This window comes from Peromyscus maniculatus, chromosome X (genome assembly GCF_049852395.1).
Source record: "Peromyscus maniculatus bairdii isolate BWxNUB_F1_BW_parent chromosome X, HU_Pman_BW_mat_3.1, whole genome shotgun sequence".
Lineage (NCBI taxonomy): Eukaryota > Metazoa > Chordata > Mammalia > Rodentia > Cricetidae > Peromyscus > Peromyscus maniculatus.
Window position 1 is genome coordinate 74,884,888 of NC_134875.1, and position 13,698 is coordinate 74,898,585.

At 35.3% G+C, this 13,698-nt stretch overlaps 1 protein-coding gene and 1 pseudogene across 4 annotated transcripts in view; one reads left to right on the forward strand and one right to left on the reverse strand.

The window, feature by feature from the left end:
- The window catches only part of LOC102912650 (connector enhancer of kinase suppressor of ras 2-like), a 410,055-nt gene that overhangs the window by 359,990 nt on the left and 36,367 nt on the right, over nt 1-13,698 (reverse strand). The window lies entirely within an intron of this gene.
- Nucleotides 1,091-3,426, forward strand: LOC102918154 (PEST proteolytic signal-containing nuclear protein pseudogene; annotated as a pseudogene).

A 13,698-nucleotide genomic window follows, 5' to 3' on the forward strand; every position in this document is an offset into this window, starting at 1 on the left:
ACATTTGAACTTAGAACAGGATCAAAAGATTTATCAACTCATAACCTGTACATTTGGATCACTTAATTTTGAACAAAGCAAGTATGTTCTGTTTTGGTCTTCCTTTGTGTGTGCAATCCTTTAAGCCATTAACTAACGTATTTCTGATTAACTTATTTCTAGCTATGTCTATTTCTTTAAGGAAGAATAAAGACTGAATAAATGAAGCATAGTCTTGAATAAGAAAATCAATCTCAAATATCCAAGGAGACATTTCACATGAAGAAAAACATGTTTAAATTTCCACAGTCAATCAGTATACCACTTCAAAGCAACAACATCAATTAAAGGCAGAAATTTTGCTCACAGTATCTGGCATGCATGTTTCCAGATTGTAAAACCATCTGTATTTTGATATGCTTTCTCACAGCCATATTTTCAATGTTTAAATTACTACCAAGAGTGAAAATTAAAATCAAATATAATGTTATCATTGTAAACATGTATGTTTTTCCAATATGATCCTCATGGCACACACACTCACACCTACTTAGAATTTCCATTTATATCTTGTATCACTTTGTCCCAAGAGCTTTCCATCAATAAAATTTATTCACAAGTTATATGATCAATATTGCTTTTAAAAATTATTCTTTTATGCATATCTGTGTATATATACACATATGTATGCACACATGCCTATGGGTCCCTGTAGAACCCCAAAGAGGGTGTCAGATTCCCGGGAGCTGGAGTTATAGGAGGTTGTGTGTTACTCAATAGAAGTACTGGGAATAGAACTCCAGTTCTCTATGTCTTCTACAAGAGGAGCAAGAGTTCTTTACTGTCAAGCCTTCTTTCTGGTCTGGTATTATTTTTAAATGTTTTCTTATATATGACTGAGCACATGTGTTTGTGTAAATTTTAATTCTAGTTTCCTAATTCCCAAATAATATATGTACTACTACCTCTTTTCTAAACCAGTAAAATTCCCACCTGCATTCTAAATCGCTTGCCTTATAACCACAAATGATTGCAGTTCTCATCTATCATCAAAGAAGCTTCTCTTCTTGCAACAGGTGGAGCCTAACGCAGGCATCTACAACTGGCCAAAATGCAGAGAACAGGTTACTGTGGGGTATCCATCCCCAATTGAAACATCTACAGTACAATCCCTACATAAAAGGCTTGGGGATACTGCAGAAGAGGGTACAGAAAAACTGTAAGAGCCAAAGGATAAGAACATCTACTATTAAATACTGTCTTTTAGATTATAAGAGCCTGAGGACTGTGAAATTTCCTATGAAATGGCAGGATGTTAAACTCATGAAATCTTAACAATATGGTGGCACAATGACAGTTAATAGCCAACATGGATATGGAAAATCTCACAAGGCCCTATTCCTAGATGAAGAGCTACAGGCAATTAACACCTGCTAAAACTGGAAGCATCAGTTAAATGTCTCTAGAATTTAGATGCAGTAGAAATTCATCCAGTAAATCATAAAGTAGATATCACAAATAAATAAAATCTGTGACACTGTAACAGAACTAAGTCTTTAAATAGAGAAAAATTGTGTCCTCACAATAAAAAATAAATAACTCAGCAATGTAGGCCTTTAAATATACACACTGAACATATTTTCTATGTAATTTCTTTTCTTTAGAAGACAGAACATCATAATGTGACATTCTGTAAAGGTTACTGAAAATAGTTTTACCAATGTATTTGTGGCATCTCTATAATATTGTGTATGATACCAACAGTTGCCCAAAGCATGTTTGTTTCTAAAAGCTGTTTTCTAGACTCCATTTTTTCTAAATGTTTTGTCAGAAGTATGGAAGGCAAATACATGGCAACTGTCCTTTTCTTACTCCTGTTAGATATCATTAATTGATCACACACCCTTTCTTAAGATTCAACCATAGAGCATTTCTGATAGACTAAATTTAAAGAAAGTTCTGTTCTGCTCCTTATATTTTATGCATTTCTCTCACAAGAATTGTACTCCATATCAATGTTCATACACAGTATTCCTCTTAAGAAACTTCAGATTCTTAAACATTTATATAATGCCTTTGTGATAAAATTGTATATTTCATAGGAAACAACTATTAATACTGATAGAAAAGTTAAAGATATGTATCCATGGGCTAAGGAAATAGCTCAGTAAGTTGCTGCACTTGCTGTGAAACAAATGTTCTAGTTGCAAATCTCCAGCACCCACATAAATTTAGGGAATGGCTGTGCCCGTGTCTTTAACCCAAATATTGTGGAGTAGAGACAGATGAATCCTGAGAGCTTGTAGGCCAGCCAACTTAAGTGAAATGACAAGCCTCTGGTGGATAGATAAAAGGCACCTGCTATCCTCTTTAGGCCTGTGCATATGCAAGCAGAAGAACATGCACCTGTACATACAGTGCGCGCGCGCACGCACACACACACACACACACACACACACACACACACACACACACACATATACTCACATACCTTGTAGAATTATTATTTTAAGATGTGTTGCATTTGTTTGTGCTGTGGAACATTTGTTTTAATGATGCAAAGATGTGTTGCATTCTTTTATGTTGCATTTGTTTAACTCTGTGAAGCTGTGCTACTTTTCCTGTCTAAAATATCTAATAGTCTAATAAAGAGCTGAATACCAAGGAAGGAGAAAGGATAGGCAGGGCTGGCAGGCAAAGAGAATAAATAAAAGGAGAAATCTGGGAGAAAAAAAGAAGAAAGTTCGAGGAGTGAGAGAGAAGACAAGAACTTCAGGACCCAGCCACCCATTCACACAGACAGCCATAGAACATGAGTAAAAGTAAGATATACAGAAGTAAAAAAAGGAAAAATCCTGGAGGCAAAAGGTAGATGAGATAAATTAACATTAAGAAAACCTAGCGAGCGGGAGGCCGAGGCAGGGAAGATGGCAGACGGGAAGGCAGGAGAGGAGAAGCCGGAGGACCTGAAGAAGAAGCAGAAAAACCTGTGAAAACTAAGACTGTTTCTTCCAGTAATGGAGGGGAAAGTTCCAATTGCAGCACTGAAAAGCGATCAGCTGACGAAGAAGTTGAAGACCTCCCAACAAAGCCTACAAAGATCTCCAAGTTTGGATTTGCCATAGGTAGTTAGACGACAAAGAAAGCATCAGCCATATCCATCAAACTTGTATCAAATCCTAAGGAAACAGTTCCAACTCTTGCTCCAAAAACCCTTGCAGTAGCAGCAGCTTTCAATGAAGATGAAGATAGTGAACCAGAATAAATGCCTCCAGAAGCAAAGATAAGGATGAAGAATATTGGAAGGGACACACCAACATCGGCTGGACCAAACTCCTTTAATAAAGGAAAGCATGGCTTTTCCGATAATCAGAAGCTGTGGAAGCGAAATATAAAATCTCATCTTGGAAATGTACATGACCAAGACAATTAAATGAAGTGTTTTGAGATTGTGGTGTGGGTGGGTGAGGTTAGAAGGAACAGTCTCCTTTTGTAAAGAATGGTGTAAGACTAGCTTTGGAGCCGGTTTTTCTTTTCTTTTTCTTTTTTTTAAGATTGAGTGGTACAACTAATAAATGAGAGTTTGAAATTTAAAAAAGAAAGAAAGAAAAACTAGCAAGAAACAAGCCAAGCTAAGACCAGGCATTTATAAGTAAGAATAAGCTTCAGTGTGTGATTTGTTTGGGAACTGGGTGGCAGGCTCCCCAAAAGAGCCAAAGAGTTAAACAACCAACAACATTTTAGCTGTACCAACATAGGCTCTAATTTCAAGGCTCCTTTAAGAGTTTCTGCCTTACAGCAAGCCCTTGAGCAGAGAGAACTTAGAAACCTAAGGAAAAAAATTGCTTGCATCAGTTCAAGCATCAGCTTCCTACAGATAGGAAGGTTGAAAGCAGTTCCCAATATGCACCTCCTACCAGGCTTGGAGCTTAATGCTTGGCTTTCATGACCAGAGAACAAGGAGAGGAGGATGCTAGGGACCAGTCACCCAGCCACGCAGACACAAAGTAAGAAGGAAAGAAAATATCTCTTTCATTGCTCTCTCCATCCCTCCCCAACTCGGCCATCTTGATCCCTTATGTTCCCACCCCCCACATCCACTCTTCTATTCCCCCCTCTCAGTTTGTCTAAGAGATCTTAACTGTTTCCCCTTCCTGGGGTGATCCATGCATGTTACCTAGAGATATCATGACAGAGTGAGGCAGTATGGGATGAGGGAGAAACCTGGTGCTAGGGAAATCCCCAGGAACTCACAAGGATGCCCCCAGCTAAGACTCCTAGCAGTGGGGGAGATGGTGCCTGAACTAGCCTTCCCCTGTACTCAGATAGGTGACTACCCTAATTGTCATCATAGAACCTACATCCAGCAACTGATGGAAGCAGATGGAGAGATCCACAGCCAAGTACTTGGCCAGCTCCTGGAGTTCAGTTGAAGAATGAAAGAGGGACTTCAGTAGCAAAGGGAGTAAAGATCATGATGGGAAAAACCACAGAGACAGCTGACTCGAGCTAGTGGGAGCTTATGGACTCTGGACTGACAGCTAGGGAGCCTGCATGGGACCACACTAGGCCCCCTGAATGTGAGTGACAATTGTGTGGTTTGATCTGTTCATGGGGCCCCTGGCAATGGGACCAGGATCTATCCTGGGTACATGAACTGGCTTTTTAGGGCCCATTCCCTATGGTGGGATGCCTTACTCAGCCTTGATGCAGGGGGGAGGGACTTAGTACTGCCCCAACTTGGTATGCCAGCCTGTGTTGACTACCAAGGGAGGCCTTACCCCATGAGGAGTGAATGGGGGATGGGATGGGGAACAGTGGTTGGGATGTAAAATGAAAAAAAAGTAAATAGAAAAGAAGGAAAGAAAAGATATATAGAAATAGAAAAAGGTAAAAAAAAAAAAAGCCCAGAAGCAAAAGATAGATGGCATAATTAAAGTTAAGGGGTGGCTAGAAATAATTCAAGCTAAGGCCAAGCATTTATAATTAAAAATAAGCCTCCATGTATGATTTATTTGGCAGCTGGGTGGCAGGCTCCCAGAAGAGCAAAAGACTAAAAAACAACAACAGCAAACACACACACACACACACACACACACACACACACACACACACACACACGGTATATATGGCATTACTGGTAATATTACAATTAGCCAACTTGCTGGTATTGTTTTAACTATTTCTTTTTTTTCAGTTATAACTAATACAGTTGTTCTCAAACTTCAACATATCAGAAATCCTCAGAGAAACTGAGTGTTCTGGCATGATACTGTAATTCCAGCACTCAGAAACTGAGGCAATTGGACCATGAGTTCATGACAGGCCTGTGCTTCATATAATTTACAGACTATGCTAGGAAATAAAATGTAACACTATCTCAAAAATAACTGGCTAAAAGTCTTGAAGCTATCTGAAGTAGAAGGAATGCTCTACCACTGCCTTAAATGTGTATTCCTTTATTAATAAATCAATCTACAAAAAATTGACTTAGCAACTACTGTACTTTGTTAAGTACTATGAGGCATGCTAGAAAAGCAAAGGATAATCTTTAAGAAACAGAGATCTGTTTCAAGAAAGTAAGCATGCACACTAATAATCTGACAGTAAAAATAAGAAACCAAGAGATAATCACATCTCAGATCAAACTTAAATATTTGTAAACCATAGATCTCTCAAAGTTTGTGCATGATTGAGACATGTTTGCCTAATGAATATCAGGAGATATACTCTTTTATGTACATGTGTCATTTTTTTTGCAATGGGGGAAAATATCTCAATCCATTAAAAGAAACACTAGACACTAACTAGTTAGAATGTAAATACTAACTGCCCACCTTATGAAGGTGAATTACAATGGTTGTCTCTGAATGTCATTTCATGATATGGAAGCAGAACTTTATGTATTAATTCAGGTGAGTTTCATTGGTCTTAAGCTGGCAATATGAAATTACCACTACATATATTATCTCAGTGATGAGCCACTTCAAACAACTATTTCTGACAATTCCACTGTCAGTATAGAATCTAGAGATTCATTAAGAAAATTGCTCAGCATATTTTCCTGAAGTGCAATAGGAAGAATTGAGATGTCTATTAAGATGTTCTCAGTGAATTCTGGCAGGGTCGCAATACAATGGCCAGACTACAAAGTACTACATCTAAAAAGAGATCCATTATCTCATTTTCAATGTCACAAATAATCATTTATCCTCAATTTCTGTTCAGCAGTTTACATAAACTCATAAAAGAGACAAATTTGTATGGTTTTGCACAACTGAAATTAATTGAATTGTTAAAATTTTTCTATGTACTTTTAAATCATAAACCTCTGAACACTTTAAAGGGAAATAAAAAAAATCATTTCTTTTTTAAGTATTGTGAATGTGGTACAGCAAAATTCTTTAATTTCTGACTAATTTAAAGCAAGCTGAATTCATTCCTGATTCTAATAGATTGACATTGGTAATATTCTGATCACACTTTACCCTGAAGCTTCTATCATTAACCAAGTAATTTTTTCATTTTATTTTCTTTAAATTCTTTTTGCTTTTCTCTTAATTTCTTAGTAAAGATAAAAACGGAAAACAAAGTAATCTTGCCACTCTATTCTAAACATTTGGCACTCTAAAAGCTCACCAGACGTGAACATTTAATCATTTATGTTTAGAACTCATGGACTTAGGTGAGAGATGAAACAGGAGCGAAAATCTAGCTGTACTCTGTTTGTAAAGAGATAAGGTTTGATATGGAACTGTATTCTCTCTAAAGGAAGTGTGACCTTTTTCTTCATCTAAGGACATATTTAATTCTCCTGGAAATACTCCCAAAGGACCTAAATATGCTCCTAGGAAGAGCTATATATCTAATTTATTTTTGTTACCTCACATATTAATTTTACTATAAATAGCAGATATTTAAAATATCTGAGAAGATGGTGTGCTTGAATACCAGAGTAGAACAATGCATTATAACAGAGATGCACAATAGCCTGGTAGTAATCTGCAGAGAAGCCTTTTTTCAATACTAAGCTACAATACTACAATAGCCACTTATTATATTTACATCTTTAAGTCATTATAAAGTAGCTTCATTTTCTGCCCTGAATGTTTTATCTGCTGAGATCATATGAATTGTGAGAAATTATTTGTATTTCCATATTTAAAAAACCAGAATTATAGACAATTACTATTTAACAAATGTTTGTTGATTGTTGAGGATCATGAATTCAATGTAAGCAAAGGCTACTACACCTTGGGCTCAGAGGCTGACTAGGAGGGTAAAGTGATGACGTGATGCAAGAATGAATATCTATGTTCAGCTCTCCAGAAACCATGTAAAAACATAATGCCATAGCATGCATATGTGATTCCAGTGTTCCTACTGGGAGGTGGGAGAGGAAGACAGAAGAATCCCAAGAAGTTCCTGTGCCAACTATCCTGGTATACTCACAGAGGTAAACAAGAGACTTTGTCTCAAATGAAATGTAAGGCATGGATTGCAACATGAAATTTTACTCTGATACTTGTGCCATGGTATATGTATGCTCACATTCATACAAACACACATAAACTTTAAAATATTAAATAATAAAATATTAAAAAATAAAATAAACAAATAAGGTAAAATAAAGTTATTACAGTTTTAAAAATCGATCAATGACTTGAGTAGATATTTTTCACATAAGATACTGGTAGTCTTTAATGAAATACATTAAAAGATGCTAAAGTTTTAGTAGTCAGGAAGATGTAATACAAATTACTGAGGAGATGCCCCTCCACACCCAGTAATTTAGGTATGCTTTAAAAGATAATCATTAAATTATTTAAATCAACAACATTTTTATTCAACACTTACAATGAATACTTTCTCTTTAATAAGCAAGAAAGTGTAAATATTTATTATCAAATTCTAGTTATTCGAAATAAGATAAAAAGAACAGCATGTTTCACTCATTGCCAAATCTAGTGTTGGTCACATCATACCCATGACAGAACTGTATCTGAACAAGATCAAAATGTCCCCTTGAGGGAGGCTTTGCCCTGGAGAAGGTGGGAATGGGGGGGTGGGCTGGGGGGAAGGGGAGGGGGGCAGAAAGGGGGAGAACAAGGGAATCTGTGGCTGTTATGTAGAACTGAATGGTATTGTAAAATAAAATAAAATTAAAAAAAATGTCCCCTTGAAGCAAGACTGGTACAGAAGACCAACAAACCTGCAAAAACTAAGAAATCAGTATTTAATCCATGGGGGTGGGAGGAGTGGAAGGAGGGGAAACTGTGGTTGGCATGAAATGTATGAAAGAAGATTAAATATTTAAAAATAAGTCATAGAATAAAAAATATTTGTCAAGTCTTTAAGCAAGACTTTAATCTTAAAAGAAATTTGAATATTCTGAGAAAGGATGTACATTACAGAACACCTACTAAGTAGAATATTTTGATTTTAGAGTGGATCAAACTTTTTTCAAAAATTTCTGTAAAAACATTCTAGAGATCAGTATTTGAAGAAAGTAAATAAAAGCAAGAAGCTCTGTCCATATTTATATTTACTTTTTCTTCTTTTAATTGTTTCTCTTCACGCCCCAATTAGACATAACAAGTTTAGCTTTCACTGGTACATTTTCATTAAATTGATAATTGCCTCAAAAAAATTCTATTTCATCATGTCAAACCACTCAATTCTCTATTTGGATGTCAGATAAAATGTCTTTTTCTTTTTTCCTTCTTTTCTACCTTCCTTCTTTTCTTTCTCTTTTTCTTTTTCTTTTCTTTCTTTCTTTTTTTTTGTGGCAGTTGCCCAAATGTTAATCATCAGAGTGGCCATCAGAGACCTTAAAAAGAAAAAAGTGAAAGCTATATTTGTTTTTATTTTCTGTATTAGTGTGTAAGATTGTATATATCTAAAAATCAATTATATGAATTTTCTCCTTTTTATATGTCAAGTAATGACACATAAGTGCTGTGCTTCTGGGAATAATGATGCCACAAACACTGTAGTCTCTATAGAAAATGCTTATTCTCTACTAAAAAGAATGTTTAGTTGTAAAGGTTACAGAGGACAAAGTTTAAAAATTAAAATTCTAGTTGGTCAAGGTGACATATTAAATGTTCCTGAAATATATGTCTTCCATACCAATATAACTGGCAGACTAGATATGGTTTTATTCATTATAGATTTTCATCTCTCTGTACTTCCTCTTGATATAATTAAGCCAATTCTGTTAGGCTCAGAATAACTGAATATAATTTTAATCATCTGTCTAGAGCACTTGTACATCCCTCATTTTAAAATGGTGTTATGCAAGATAGACTGATGTTTTTAAATATAATATGCATGCACCATTTTCAAACTTGGACATCTATTACTACTATTATGAAAGGGGTTCAAAGATTCAGAATTAACTAATAGGTTGCATCTTTCAGTGTTCTAATGAAAAAAAAATGTATATCTTAATAAAAATATCTATTACTAGAATTTGAATTTTTCTTCCTAAGGTTTTACAAAACTATCTTTTCTCTGAAAAACTGTAACATGCCACATGTATTCTTTTGGATACAGAAAGTATTACTATTTCAATATTAATACTTCTTAAAAGGTATTCTAAAGTTAATATGCAACATTGGTTAAATTTGCCACTGAAGAAAATTACACAAATAATAGTAAGACAATAGAAAAATTATGAAATGTTAAACAATACAAAAGTGTGAAAATTGGAAAAGAATGAAAATGGATTACAGTAGTCAGAACATCTTTTACTCAGAGTAAAAAAAAATGTATAATGATGATAGTATTATTTTCATTAATAAAAGCAAAAGTCATTTTAAAATCAAATATTTAGAATTCTGTTTCTCCATTTTATAAGTATAACTAATTCAATTGCCTGCATTAAGATAACAGAAATTAAAATGTTTTAGCAACATTTTTATTTGAAATCTCAGTATTTTAAGAAATTCATTCTGAAAAAATACAATGAATATGGTATTAAAAAACACTATTCCAAGAGTCAGAAAAATCACACTGTTCACTTCCAGTTTGGGCCAATATATATGCCATCTTTCTTACTTTGACTAAATCACTAGTTCCTCGTCAGTGTTTTTTTTTTTTTTTTTTTTTTTTTTTTGTGTGTGTGTGTGTGTGTGTGTGTGTGTGCGTGCACATATCTTGCATGAACACAGATGTATCACTTTGCTCTCTGATTTCCCTTGATAAATGGATTAGGGAGAACAGCACAAGGAAAAAGGTATCAATTTGAATGCATATTTATATAAATACAAATATCACCAAAACAATCCTGAACAGCAACAACAAAACTACTGGTGACATCAACATTCCAGGTTTCAAGTTATACTCCACAGCTATAATAGTAAAAATATCATGAAACTGGCATAAAATCAGGTAACACCAAAGAGAATGGAATGGAGGATCTCAAAATAATTATGCACACTTATAACTCACCTAATTTTTTAATTAATTAAATTTATTCAATTATTTTGCATCCCAATTGCAGTTTCTCTTCCCTTCCCTCCTCTGATCTCTCCTCCACCCTCCCAATCCACTTCTCTTCTGTTTCTGTTCAGAAAAGGACAATGATATAGATATGATAGGATGAGAGGGTAGATTATTGAATCCACTTTTAAAGAACAATTTGTTTTACACTGCTATGGATTTTAGTTTATTGATACAAATTTAGAGTTAATTTTATTATATGGTATATATATTTCTACTCTTATTTAAGATATTATGTTTGAATTTTAATTTAAATACAGATTAATAATTAGTCTTCTATGATAGTCAAACTTATAGTCATGTTAAGTTTTCTAGGTATACATAGATATAATTCAGTTAGGCAGGTAATCTTCAAACACTTCAAAGGCATTTAAAATGTTTTAAAAACTTAGCCTTTCTGAACAATGAGACATGTCTGCTCCTGTCAGCACTGATTTACATCAAAGAGAAAAATGGGTATCAAAGACACTACATAAGGAGTTTATCTTCTTCTTGGCAAAAATAGCCATCTGGACAAGAGCCTGTTCTTGCCTGGACTACCTGACAAATATTTTATCAACTGAACATGCAAGAACCATAGGAATGTGACCACTGAAATTTGCAAGATGAGATGGTCCTTCAGCTTCACAGAAGAAACTGCCAGACATTCTACAGGACACAGGAAGAAGTGACCGAGAGACTCTAGGCCTGTGGGCTGAAGATGGATGCCCCAACATTGCAGAGGAACTTTGGATGACTTTACCGACAGGCAGATGTCTCTGCCATTCTAGATTTTTGGAAGTTGCTTACAATGCTCTTCTGGTTTACTTACATAATATTGTATCCTTCTGAGGTCTTTGATGTAGTTGAAGGCTAGATCGTTGTAATTATGGTTTTCCTTGGTTTTGATAGGAGATAAGGTAGATATGAAACCTTGGACTCAAAAATACAGGATAGATAGAAAATTTGTCTTTGATTTTACAAAATATAAATAGACGAGATATTGTAACTGTAATTGTTGCTTGATAACTGTTGTTATATGTAATTTTAATAGGTTTAGGTTAAAACCTTCCTTTTGTTTAGACCAGAAAAGGGTAAGTGATGGGGGAATGTCTTTCTATACGCTGTGTATATGTGTTGCTCTGATTGGTTGATAAATAAAGCTGTTTGACCTATGGCAAGGCAGCTTAGAGGCAGGTGGGGAATTAAAAGATAGAGGTAGGAAGAAAGCAGAAGGGGAGAAGGTGCCAGGAGCAGCCCAAGGAGCAACATGTAATGGAATGCAGGTAAAGCCACAGAACATGTGGTGATACATTGATTAATAGTCATGGGTTAATTTAAGATATAAGAACTAGATAACAAGAAGCCTGCCATGGTCAAAGTTTAAAAATAGTATTAGCCTGTGTGTGTTTATTTGGGTCCGAGTGACTGCAGAACTGGTGGGTAAGAGAGATTTGTCCTGACTATGAGCCAGGTGGAACACAGGAAAACTTTCAGCTACAGTCAGGCCTCCCATGGGTGTCAACAAAGCATGGCATTTTAAGTTGAGGTAAGACTAAGCTGTGTTAAGGCTGGGCAAGGCAACCCAGTATGAGGAATAGGTTATTGGATGCCAACTAAAATGTTAGGGACAGGGCCTGCTTCTACCGCTAGAAGTCCCACAAGTAGATTAAAAGACACATAAAATATTGGAGAAAAGACAGCTAACTTTAGCAAATGCTACTTATCAAACTGGATAGCTATGTGTAGAAGAATTAAAATTTATCCTTAGCTCTCATACTGTACAAAATTCAACATCAAATGGATCAAGATCCTCAATGTAACACTTGATACCCCATGATTTATAGAGGAAAAAGCGTGAAATATATTTTAACTCATTAACACAGAAAAAATCTAACCATGACCCTAATAGATTAGACATTAAAACTGTGTAGCTTTCATAGTACTGGAAGATGCTGTGTATGATACAAGAAGAAAAAAAGCAATCATTAATCTTACATAGTCATGAGCCCTATGAACTACGATAAATGACTGGCTTGAGTGTAATAGTGAAACTGACATCATGAGAGTAATTAAACTAAAACCGGAACCATTATGAGCCCAAAAACCTATGGCCAGACAGATCATACAACCTAGGAAAGAACTTAACTACATTATTCTACTAAATATACATAGTATTAAACTAACTCTTAATGACTTATATTATGCCCATAGAATAATACATCTCTCAATCTCATCAGAGAAGCTACTATTAGTTGTAGATGTTGAGTAACATAGAGACTCACAACTTGCTAATAAGAAGAGAATAGAAGACTATAGAATGCTCAACCCCAAATAAAATGTAGATGCCACACCTTCTCCTCCAAAGACTGAGGGATCATTGAGGAGGGGGGAAGAATGAGATCTAGAGATGATGTATGACTATAAGGAAACAGCGTTATCTGGACACAGCAGGGCCCTGTATACATTTGAACTCACAATGGTGGTGACTAACAGTATGTGCAAGTCCAAGCCTGTCCAAATTTCAGCAAGAAAAGGGGAGTTGGTCATATGGTTCCACCTCTAGTGGGAGATCTACTGCCAACTATCTAGTTCTGGGAGAGGCAGGGACAGTTTCCACTACGAGTGTAGTCCCTGAGAAGTGGACAACTCGGGTAAAATGGCATACATCTGAGGATATTTGCACTTCTTAAGTTAGCCTTCATGGCAATAAAAAGGATACATTAGGTGGGTAGGGAAGAGGAGTGGATCTGGAAAGAGTTGAGGAACTGATAATGAATATAACCAAAGCACATAAGAAATTCTCAAAGAATATATACATATACACATACACATATACATACATATACATATACATATATGCAGTGACTTGTGATAGCATTGTAAAACAGTTGGTTAAGCTGCTTTCCTTTTCCTGGATGTTTAACTGAATTACAAGTTAATAATTTTTTCACAGAATCACTCAGAAAGTAACATTTTTTACCACATATGCCAACAAACAGTTAAACTGGATGTGATTAAACTAATACTTTTCAAGAAATCTGTAAAAAAAAAAAACAAGGTTTTCTTGGCAACAAACAATCTCTCCTATTCACTTATTAATTCATTAATCTCAAGTTTCCTAAAAAGGAAGGAAATAGGAAGGAAGAAAGCCAAACAAGAATTATATAAAAGAAAAAGGAAGTATATTTGTGCTTGTCTCTTAAAATACTTCACAAACTACCTATGACTAAA